Source organism: Erinaceus europaeus, chromosome 11, assembly GCF_950295315.1.
Source record: "Erinaceus europaeus chromosome 11, mEriEur2.1, whole genome shotgun sequence".
Lineage (NCBI taxonomy): Eukaryota > Metazoa > Chordata > Mammalia > Eulipotyphla > Erinaceidae > Erinaceus > Erinaceus europaeus.
In genome coordinates this window covers 46,151,861-46,164,431 of record NC_080172.1, presented here as the reverse complement: position 1 = coordinate 46,164,431, position 12,571 = coordinate 46,151,861, and positions in this window count along the sequence as shown.

Below are 12,571 nucleotides of genomic sequence, written 5' to 3'. Positions count from 1 at the left end.
CTCTCTCTGTATCTATCTATCTATCTATCTATCTATCTATCTATCTATCTATCATCTATCTATATTTTTTTCTTTCCACCCCTCTCAATCTCACTCTTATTTTCTCAAAAAACATTAGAGACACATGAAAACAAAGAAAGGGGACACTCACCCAGCTGTCCACTGACAGGAGCTGCAAGAGAACCAAGAACCAGGGATTAGCACAATACAAAGAATCTTGTCCCACTGTACCTTCAGCACTACACCTTCCACCCAGGAACAGGGGAAGTATTCCCAGTTCCACACACACACCCCCCTTCCTTCTAATTTCTCTCTGTCTTATTGTATAAAAGAAAGAAAAAAAATACTGTCTGGATCGGTGGAATCCCTGAGTAGATACTGAGCTCCTGTAATAACCTTGGTGGCTATATACAAAAATTAATTTATAGAAAAATAAGCTGAGAAATGCTTAATATTCAGTTGTATAACCCTTAACAAACTAGAGAAAACATCCAGGGGTTAGTTTTGCCATCTGCAAAGTGAGGAGCAGGAACATGGCTTCTGAGTTTTATCTTAATGAGCTTCAAAATAAGTTAAGTCTTTAGTCCATGTTTATTGTCATCTTTTTTTGACTACCTCTGAGAATTGACTTCTCTCTTTATGTCAGGAATGTTTCTCACTTTCTTAGATCCCAAAGGCAATTGTACCCACAGGCTAAGGGCTGGATGAAAGCCCACCTCCTCCGTGAAGTCTTCCTGATTGTCTCATGGCTGCAGTGACCTCATATTCTCTTCATTCAGATTAACCTTATAGCTAAATCATAGATGGCTATGGAGAGTGAGGCAGTGGTTTATTTTTTGGGTAGAGGGTAAGAGTCAGATAAAAAGAGATACAGAGAGAAGGAGGGACACCACCCTCCACTATACCACTCAAAAAGCCTTCCCTTTGCCTAGTGCTCCCATGTAGTAGCCAGGTAAATTGTGTGTTCTACTGGCATTAGCCCAGTCTCTGATTGTATTTATAACCACTAGAAGTGGTAGAAGCAGTGGGGTAATACAGTCAGCAACCCCCAGTGGTTACTCTGGTGAGAGAGACAGAGAGAGAGAGAGAGAGAGAGAGAGAAAGAGATAGAGAGAGAGAGAGAAAACTGATGTCAGACAGTGAATCTGAATCCAGACTCAGCCAGTATACTACTGTAGGGCAAGAAAGCATCTTTGTGTGTTTGATTCCTTATTTGTAGAAGGGAATCTATATAATAGCTCTAGTTAATTGATAGTTAAGAGAATAAATTTATACATGAGATAGTCTTAGAAAATTGTCTCTATAGCATAGTACAGACTCAGAAAGAAATAACTGATATCATTATAGCCCAACTGTGTTATGTTTTTCTTGGATTGTTAAAGCAAGTCCTATTACCTCTGTACTTTGACTTCCTAATCATAGTGTTGGAATATCCTTGCCCTCCATACTCCAGTGACCTTCACAGCATCCAGCACTGTGTCCTGTCAATACAACCTTTTATGGCCAATTTACTGAGTCTGGTGCAATCTTACCTTATAGTCTGTAGAGACAGCTGGGAACCAGACATACACATCAATAAATATTTAGTGTACAAATAACTAGTTTTTATTTTCCTGACTTGAGCTATTAGGAAAATATGTTTCATTTGGAGAAATATTGACAAGTATAACAGAAACAAGGAAGGAAATTATCTTATTTCTTCTTTTCTTGACTGTAAGAAAGCATCAAAGTTGGTAGAAGTTCATTTCTATAAAAGCTTCCAATTAGGGTATGGCCTTTTAACATGGAACGCAGATCATCTTTTACTCTGACTCTTCACGATCTACTATTTGAAAATCAACTTTTTTATTTGTTTGTTTTCACATGGAAAAAGTAGCCCAAGGGGGCAATTTTCCTGTAGACTGTTAAAAACAAATGAGGAAAATTTTCAAAAATCAACTTTTCCCTCTCATACTTTTAAGTCAAGATTTCCATTATTTCAATAATTAAATATGATTAAATATATTAATATTTTCATTTTTTGTTGACCTGAAATGGAAGTAAAAATTTATTTGTATAGCAGCTAGAGTTAAGACTTTTTTATCTGGAGGAAGAACAGCCTTCTCTTGAGCAGAGGTATCTCCACCACTTACCCAGGGCTAGCAGTGATGTCCACAGTAGCATGGATGACTGTCCTGGGAGTCTGCAGAGGGACATCTTTCAGGAGATAAGCCAATTCCCAGTGCTGAGGAGCAAATTCAGTATAGCTGTTCTCTGTTTATAGCTGGTTGCATTGATGAAGTGAAAGGGGGAAGTAAAGGGATCTTTCTTAAAATACCCAATAGCATATGACCCTATGTGAGAGGATCCCAGTGTCAATATTTGATAGAGCTATTTAAATACTACTGAGACATCTATGTGTGAATAGCTTCTCAAGGCTTTAGCTATCATACATTGAAACTGTTCAGTCTCTGTCAAGAAAAACACATTTGCTCTCTCTGCTACCAGATTCCAAACAAGACAGTGGTTCTACTGAAATTCACAAAGATATACCTAAATCACTCCAGAAATGGAGAACTTCACAACTAGTGCAGAAAAGCCACATTTTGGCCCCTAACAGCCTCCTCTAGGCCACCTGCAACTGAATCAAAAGAGGACTCATACCTTGCCTTACATATATGAAAATACCTTGACTCATCTCAGAGGATGCTATAAGCTTTGATCTGAGTAAAAGGCAAATTAAGTAATAAGTTATAGGCATACCACACTATTTCTGGGAAGTGAACCATAAAATTTTTAGTCAAGATTATTGAATCTGGGAGTCGGGCTGTAGCACAGAGGATTAAGCGCAGGTGGCGCAAAGCACAAGGACCGGCATAAGGATCCTGGTTCGAACCCCGGCTCCCCACCTGCAGGGGAGTCGCTTCACAGGCGGTGAAGCAGGTCTGCAGGTGTCTTTCCTCCTCTCTGTCTTCCCCTCCTCTCTCCATTTCACTCTGTCCTATCCAACAACGACAACAACAATAATAACTACAACAATAAAACAAGGGCAACAAAAGGGAATAAATAAATAAAATAAATATTAAAAAAAGATTATTAAATCTAAAATTTACTTGCAGGGATGTTTCAATCAATGCATATTGGTTCTAGAACTCTGTGTTGGGCAAGTTACCAAATGCTGGGCAAGACTAAATAAATTTCTAGTCTAATGGAACAGACTGAAAGGCCATGAGAAAAATAAAAGCAAGTTGGAAAAATATTCTGATAACCCATGAGAAGAGAGAAAGGAAACTGACCCTTTAATGGTAGTGTTAGAGAGGCTTCCTGGAAAAATGTAGCACTGATGCTGAATGACTGAGAGATGAGCACTGTTAAGGTAAAAGGTAACGATCATCACCATCATTATCACTTTCCACAAGAAGGAAGATCATAAAAGCTCAGTAATTACAAACGGCCTGTATTTGTTTAATTTAACATCTTTCACAATAGTTTCTTTCCTTCACTAGAATTTTTTGTTTTGTTTTGATTTTGCAGTCTTAATAAGACTCCATATTTTAGAAACAGACTTTAACTTTTGAAATAATCTAATATGCATGTGCAATTTCACCACTATCAACTATTTTTAAATTCAAATAAAGAGGAAGAGGGAGCAACAAGAGCATGAAACCTGAGCTTCTTCTGGCATCATGGCTCCTCCCATATGGTATTGGGGTTTGAACCTGAGCCACACAGAAGATTCACACAAGGTGAATCTTTCCCCTTCACAGCAGTTTGTATTGAATATCAGTTATGTTTCAGCCAATATCCATAACTTTAGAAGTGTAGTTACACAAATGAAATGCCTCTCCTTCAAAGACTTCATGTGTTTAGGATCTATATAGAGGCATTTAACCGCTTTCAGTCTTCATTTAAATTTATTTTTATGCAAAAAATAATATCTACTTTAAGAAGTTGTTAGTAATGTATTTATAAATGCAATAATAACATGTACTCATCAAACAAAGTAAACACTCAAAAATCACTATTTTGGGGGGACTGGGCAGTAGTGAATTGGGTTAAAGCACAAAAGGATCCCAATTCAAGCCCCCAGCTCCCCACCTGTAGGGGTGGGGGGGGCGTTGCTACACAGGCTGTGAAGCTAGTCTGCGGGTGTCTGTCTTTCTCTCCCCTCTCTGTCTTCCTGCCCTCTCTCGATTTCTCTCTGTCCTATCCAACAACAACTACAACAATAACAACAATAATAACAACAATAAACAACAAGGGCAACAAAGGGGAAAAAAATGGCCTGCAGGAGCAGTGGATTCATAGTGCAGGCACCAAACCCCGGCAATAAATAACCCTGGAGGCAAAAAAAAAGTTAAAAAATCACTATTTTTATTTTATGAATATGGCAAGAATTTTGTAATTAGCATAGTATTTTATCATCAAGAGTGGTTTAAAGTCATATAATCAGTTTTCTTGTTTCTGGCCTGAATTTTGTTAAATAGATGAACTTCAACTAGCTAGAAAAATTTGAACTTATGATATTATAAAAGATATCCAAATACTATTTTTGTTGTTGGCTTAAGTCACTAATGTAATTACTTCAATTGATACATCAAAACTGTCGTTTCTTCTCAGACCATCAACCATGAATGTTATATACCACAATTTACAACACAATTGTTTGGATAATCAAAGAAAATTTTTATATTTTAGATTAATGAAGATTAATGACACCTATATTTAGTGACAATGTGAGAAACTTAGAATCTGAACTTTTTATATAAAATATAATAACATTGAAAACTACATTTTGGAAAATGATTTGATTAGCATAGTAACAACTTGACATGTGTTCAAGTCCCGGGAATACCATGCACAGCACAGGGTAAATCTTCATGAATAATGAAGCGATGTCATGGTGTCTCTCCTCCCACTCTTTTTCCCTCTCTGCCTTTTTCTCACTCTTTGCATCTAGAAGGGAAAAAAACAAAAGGTTTACTTGGAGTAATGGAATTATGTAGGAACTAAGCTCAGGTTGTTCACCCTAAATTAAATAAAGTAAAATTTTACAGTTTTAATTTTTTTTTATTTACAAAAAGGAAACACTGACAAAACCATAGGACAAGAGGGGTACAACTCCACACAGTTCCTACCACCAGAACTCAGTATCCCCTCCCCTCCCCTGATAGCTTTCCTATTCTTTAACCCTCTGGTAGTATGGACCCAGGTTCATTATGGGGTGCAGAAGATGGAAGGTCTGGTTTCTGTAATTGCTTCCCCACTGACCACGGGTGGTTAAAGGTGGAGCCATACTCTCATACTGTCTCTCTCTTTCCCTAAGTAGGCCAGACCTCTGAGGCAGCGGGGCTCCAGGACACATTGGTGGGATAAAATTTTACATTTTAAAAATAGACTTCAATTTTTGGAAGAATTTTAAATTTAAAGAGAAGTTGCAAAAGTAAAATCCAGTTTCCCTTATTGTTATTTCATCTCACCTCATAGGGAACTAAGATTATTACTTTACTATTAATGTCACTATTTACATTTCATTAATTTTTTCACCAGCTCCTTTTCCTCTTCCATTGACCCATGCGAAGTTATAATCATTAATTGCATTTCATCACCTCTCCTTAGTCCCTTTTGGTGTGTGATAGTTTTTCATACCTTTGACAATTTTGAGGAGCACTGGACAGGTTCTGCATGATGTCTTCCAATTTAGGTTTGTCTAATGAATTTCTCACTACTGAAATGTGGTATGGTTTTTCAGAAAGAATAACACAGAGGCAGGATATACTTCTCATAGCATCCTGTTAGGAATTACTTGATTTTAGCATAACTTTTTACAAGTGTTGTTCATCTCCAACACTTTTGTAGAAGGTGGTTGCCAGGTTTCTATTTTCTAGATTTGTGTTGTGCTGTTTTAATTCTACTATTTGTAAGCAATCACTGGATCTAACTCACACTCTGGTAGTGTGACTGGGATAAAGATCTGTAAGAAAGATTTGTCTCCCTTGAATGGAACTTGAGGAAATCATTTTACATGAGATTACATATATAGAAGTAGAAGGACAAATGCTGGATTATCTTACTTACAAGTAGACCTTTAAAAAAGAAGAAAGAAAAGGGAAACAGAAGGACACAGGGTGAGACTTGGACTGGATATAGTATGTTGTGGCAAATCAAAAAAGAAAAAATAATGTGGGAAGCAGGAGGTGTTAAAGGAGAAACTATACCCATCTGTCAATAGCTGCCCTGTAAAGGACCTAAGTTGGGGGTGATAATTTTTTGCAGATACTTATCATGGGTGAGAAGAGAAGTTGTGCTCATGTGTCAACAACTGTACTCTAAGCTATTAACCCCCCAATAAAATGATTCCCAACTCTGACACCATCTTCTCAGAAAATACTTTTAGCCCACTTGAATGTTAGCTGTGTGGTTCACGCAAAAGTCATAGGTTCCTTAGAATATACCAAGACTTCCCTGGACAGACAACCCCACCAATGTATCCTGGAGCTCTGCTTCCCCAGAGCCCTTTCCCACTAGGGAAAGAGAGAGACAGGCTAGGAGTATAGATTGACCTATCAACGCCCATGTTCAGTGGGGAAGCAATTACAGAAGCCAGATCTTCCACCTTCTGCATCCCACAATGACCTTGGGTCCATACTCCCAGAGGATTAAAGTATTGGGCAGTACACCAGCTCTCCTGCTAAAGCAGTGGTCTATTTACATAATCACTGTTTTACCTGAGAACTGCCCTGCCTGCAGGGCACTTGTTTAATCCCAATGGTTCCAACTCTCTTTTTGCTCTGCCCCCTCTCCTAGTCATACCCTGTTTTCCACCACTAGTTTGCACTCTCTTTTGGCTCCACCCTCTCTACGTCACACCCTGTTTTCCACTCTATTATTTCCTTCTTGGCAAGTATAAATACAGATGCTCTTCTGATTAAACATTGGATTGCCTTTTGGCTCCGAGAGTCCCAGAGTATCTCTCCTGCAATGCTGGCACGAGTTCCTGATTCCTCTCCCATGCAGCAGCCTAGGTTGGCTCCAGTCAAGTTCTCTCCAACCTAGAGAGCACTAGCTCAGGGAGAAGCACCCTCAGGCTATCCCGGCATTAAAGAATAGGAAAGCTAACAGGGGATGGGATGGGATGGGATATGGAGATCTGTTGGTGAGAATTGTGCAAAAGTTTACCCCCTCTTATCCTATGGTTTTGTCAATGTTTCCGTTTTATAAATAAAAAAATATTAAAGAAGAATATACCTAAAATAGACTCCCTGGTTTCTTTCATAATGAAAACCCCAAATCTCATCTGCTATATTTTTACCATTAGATTATCAATCTGTTCTGCTTTATATTTTAATGTTTTTCCAGCCACCGAGTTGCAGATGCTATCATGACACCAACCTGACTTTCCCAGGAGGATGACCTCATCAGTGTGTCCTGAAACCCCACCTCCCCAGATCCCTACCTGACTAGGGAAAGATAGAAACCAGTGGGGGTATGGATACACCTGTCAACACCCATGTCCAGTGGAGAAGCAATTAAAAAATTCAGATATCCTACCTTCTGCACCCCATAAAGATCTTTTGTCCATACTCCCATTAGGATAGAGAATAGGGAACCTTCTAATGAAAGGATGAGATAGAGAATTCTGGTGGTGGGAATTGAATGGACTTGTACTCTTCTTATCCCACAGTCTTTTTGATAATTATTAAATTACTAATAAGTTTTTTAAAAGAAATGATTTGGGAAAAGAAGAATGATTTGTCTCCTCTACTTATATGTTTTCCTCTGTGTGTATGCTAACTTCCCTCCCTCTATTCCACAAATTTGTAATTGTTTATTGTTTTGTTCAGGTACTAATCCAATACTGGTTACTTTGTTCCTTATCCTGCTTCACATTGGCCATTGGAACTTTATCAGGTTAGTGCCTATGTGCCTCTTACTTGCACTCATATTCTGTTTACAACACTTGCTGACTTTCTTGCACTACCATATGTTCTACACTAATAGTTCCCTGTCCCATCTCTAGAATTGACAATTTGATGCTGTGGCTTCTCTTCAGATTGTGTAAAAATTTCTATTTTATCTTTCTGTGTTTGTTTGCTGAGACAGGAGAGAGAGAGAGAGAGAAGAGAGAGAACACAGTGATGAAGCTGCCTTCAATGCAGTGGTAGTCAGGCTCATGCCAAAGCTGCACACTAGCATATAGACTTCACCCTTAACTAAAGATTTCCATGAAGAAATGAATCTGGGTGCTAGGTATAGTCTTTACTGTTAGGAAAAATTATAAATTAGGTGGCAGGGAGTCTGTGATCTTGAGAGTGTCTTATGAGTGGAAAAGTACTAGACAATTACATTTGCTTTTTGGTTATTAAGAAACTCAGTTTTCACACCAGTAACTATGGTTTTTATGTACACTGTACGCAGGCTAATTTTTCCTAGGAATGCTACAATAAAATCTGTCACTCTGAACAAGGAAGGGAGTGAGTCATCTCAGTTTGGTAATTCTGGGAGATAGCGCTATCTGAAAGATTTTTTTTTGTCTTTTTATTTTTTTCTCCTGAAGAGAAAAGAATATTTCTTTCAATAGCACAAGACAATCTTTTTTTCTCGTACTGAGGTTTTTCAAGAATGATTGCCAGTTCTAAGCAGAGACAACTACCTGTTCATAAAAAACTATTTTTGTTTGAAACCTGGGCAATAAGGGGATTTCTTTTCCTTACTGCCCTCTATCCAGGATTTACACACCAACATCAATGAGGCAAGGGGTATGCAAGGGAGATTCTAAAGTTTTAAGCTGGAGTTGTAGCTGTGGATTTGTTTTGTCACATACAAACTTTGGTACTTTCAAACATTTAAAAGTATATATCAATGACCTGAAGATATCTCACCTTTGCCTTTTATAGAAATGAAGCTCAAACCCCTGCACAACATGGGAGCATCATAGCACAAACAGAAGCTCTAGTGCTTTCTTCTGTGTCTAAAATGAAATGATTGAAAAAGTCATCCCAGAAGAGTGGACTCATGTATATGCAAGCCCCAGCACTCTAAATAAATAAATAAATAAATAATCTTAATATCAAAACATATTTTACTCCTATGTTTTCCTTTGGAAAATAACACTTTAGGAATATTACAAGTATAATGAAATCAACACCTCAACCTAAATTTAAACATGGTTAATACTGTGCCACATACTTTTCTGAGGTCACTGTTAGTTAGATACAAAGCTTAAATGTGCAGGCTGTCTGGTCTACATGTGCTGTGCTGTGCTACAGGGTTGAACCAAGGGTAGAGAAAAAAAAAAAAAAAAGGAAGTTGCAGGTGTTAGGAACCAACAACCAAGAGTTTGCATTCTCTAACATTTGAACATTAGAAGTATATTCTTAGCCGGGTGATGGCACACCTGGTTAAGCTCACATGCTACAATGGTCAAGGATCTAGGTTCAAGACCCCAGTCACCACCTGCAGGGAGATAGCTTCACAAGTGGTGAAGCCCCTCTAACTCCCCTATCTCCATTTCTAACTGTCTCTGTTTAATAAATAAATACAATATTTTTTTTAAAAAAAGGAGTGTATTCTTGTTAAAATAGGAGGCTAAATTAATGTCTTACTAGTTTAATAGGTTAACCAATTTATAGAGGTATTCTTGTCCCGAGTTATGAAAAATGTAAGGGCTTATTTAGGAAAGCTGCAAAGCTATGGTTTATAAAGAATGCATGGTTTTATCATTCAGAGGACCAAAATATATCAATATATTTCTCATTATATTTCTTTGTGTGTGTGTGTGTGTGTGTGTGTGTGTGTGTATGTGTGCATTTGAATGTAGAGACAGAAAAGGCAAAGAGGTAGAGAGATAGAGTGAAAGAGACCACATCACCAATGCTTTCTTTCTTTTTTTTTAATTTTTTTATTTAAGAAAGGAGACATTAACAAAACCATAGAATAAGAGGGGTACAATTCCACACAATTCCCATATCCCAATCTCTACATCCCACCCCTCCCCTGATAGCCTTCCCATTCTCCATCTCTCTGGGAGTATGGATCCAGGGTCATTGTGGGTTGCAGAGGGTAGAAGGTCTGGCTTCTGTAATTGCTTCCCCGCTGAACATGGGCATTGACTGGTCGATCCATACTCCCAGTCTGTCTCTTTCTTTCCCTAGTAGGGTGGGGCTCTGAGGAAGTGGAGCTCCAGTACACATTGATGGGGTCGTCTGTCCAGGGAAGTCTGGTCAGCATCTCACTGGCATCCGGAACCTGGTAGCTGAAAAGAGAGTTAACATACAAAGCCAAACAAATTGTTGAACAATCATGGACCTAAAGACTGGAATAGTGCAGATGAAGTGTTGGGGGTATTCCCTACATGCTCTTGTGTACTTCTGCTTTCAGGTATATATTTTTCCCCTTGTTTATGGGCATGGGTGAACCTATGCTCTATCTCAGGGGACCTGGACTATATCTAGGTTTCGGGACTTTATTGGGGAGTGGAACACCTGGAATGGAATTAGAGAATACTATGAAAGGAAGGGTCTCACCTGAGTGATGAAGCTGAGGGGTTGTCATTCCACACCTGAAGTCTCTGGTCACAGTCTGAAGTGAAGCATGCTGGGGTGGCACTAGTTTTGTTGATTAGGTTGCGATCCGCGGATGCAATATTATTTGATTTGAATTGAGAGCAGCATGCAGAAAAGTGGGCCCCACCCAAAAGTTCCAGGACTGGGGGAAATATAGGCTCTATAGTGGAAATGTGAGGTTCCTGTTGTCTTAGGGTTCAAGGAGACAATGGATAGTTATTGTTATCATCACATTATTTGGTGATAGGGTTAATTTTGGAAAGTCCCTTTGATAGGGTTTGGGGTATAATACCCAGCATCTTGTATATAGCTGTGATATAGGTTGCTTCTGTTCTCCCTGGTGTTGGCTTTTGGGAGAGAACATATCAAAGACAGCCTATGTATTAAAAAGACTCAGTCTGTGTTTTAAGAAGTTCTAGACATATCATCAGTTTTTCACCTCTCATATTATTAGTGGTTTATATAATGTTTACACTTTAATAGGATTGTACATAAGCACCACTCCCACCACCAAAAGACTATGTCCCATCCCCACCACCCAGCTCACCCCCCCACCCTCTGCGGTTCCAGGGAGCCCAATGGTCACCCTCCCCTTCACCACAGTGTTTTTACATTGGTACCCTGCTCTCGATTTAATCAGATCCTGCTTTTAGTTTCCCTTTCAGTTCTTCTTTCTCAACTTCTGTTGATGAATGGGGACATCCCATACTCATCTTTATCTTTCTGACTTAGCTGACTTAACATAATTCCTTCTAGCTCTGTCCAAGATGGGTCAGATAAGGCAGGCTCATTGTTCTTAATAGCTGCATAGTATTCCATTGTGTAATATGTACCACAGCTTTCTCAGCCACTCATTTGCTGTTGGGCACCTGGGTTGCTTCCAGGTTTATGAATTGTGCTGCTATGAACATAGATGTACACACATCTTTTTGGTTGGGCATTATGGAATCCTTGGGGTATAACCCCAGGAGAGGAATTACTGGCTCATATGGAAGGTCTATGTCTAGCCTTGTGAGAGTTCTCCGGACTGTTGTCCAGAGAGGCTGCACCAGTTTACATTCCCACCAGCAGTGTAGAAGGGTTCCTCTGTCCCCACAGCCTCTCCAACATTTGTTGCTGCTGTCCTTTTTGATGTATGCCATTCAGACAGGAGTGAGGTGGTATCGCAATGTAGTCTTTATTTGCATCTCTCTGACAATCAGCGACCTGGAACAGTTTTTCATATGTTTGTTAGCCTTTTGGGTCTCCTCTGAAGTTAATGTCTTGTTTATATCCTATGCCCATTGTTGGATGGGGTCATTTGCTTTTTTGGTGCTAAGTTTGCTGAGTTCTCTGTATATTTTGGTGATTAGTCTCTTGTCTGATGTTTGGCATGTGAAGATCTTCTCCCATTCTGTGAGGGGTCTCGTTTGTGTGATAGTTTCTTTGGCTGTGCAGAAGCTTTTCAATTTGATGTAGTCCCATTGGTTTGTTTCTGCTTTAGTCTTCCTTGCAATTGGGTTTGTTTCATCAAAGATGTCCTTGAGGTTTAGGTGGGAGAGTGTTTCACCAATGTTTTCCTCTAAGTATTTGATAGTTTCTGGTGTGACATCCAGGTCTTTGATCCATTTGGAGTTGATTTTTGTTTCTGGTGAGATAAGGTGGTTTAATATCATTATTCTGCATCTTATAACCCAGTTTTCCCAGCACCATTTATTGAACAGAGCCTCCTTCTTCCATTTAATACTTTGGGCCCTCTTATCAAAGATTAGATGTCCATAGGTGTGGGGGCAGTGCTTTCTTTTTATTTTTTTTTATTTAAATTTTTAATTTAAGAAAGGATTAGTGAACAAAAGCATAAGGTAGGAGGGGTACAACTCCACACAATTCCCAACACCCAATCCCCATAACCCACCCTCTCCCATGATAGCCTTCCCATTCTCTAGCCCTCTGGGAGCATGGACCCAGGGTCGTTGAGGGTTGCAGAAGGTGGAGGGTCTGGCTTCTGTAATTGCTTCCCCGCTGAACATGGGCGTTGACTGGTCGGT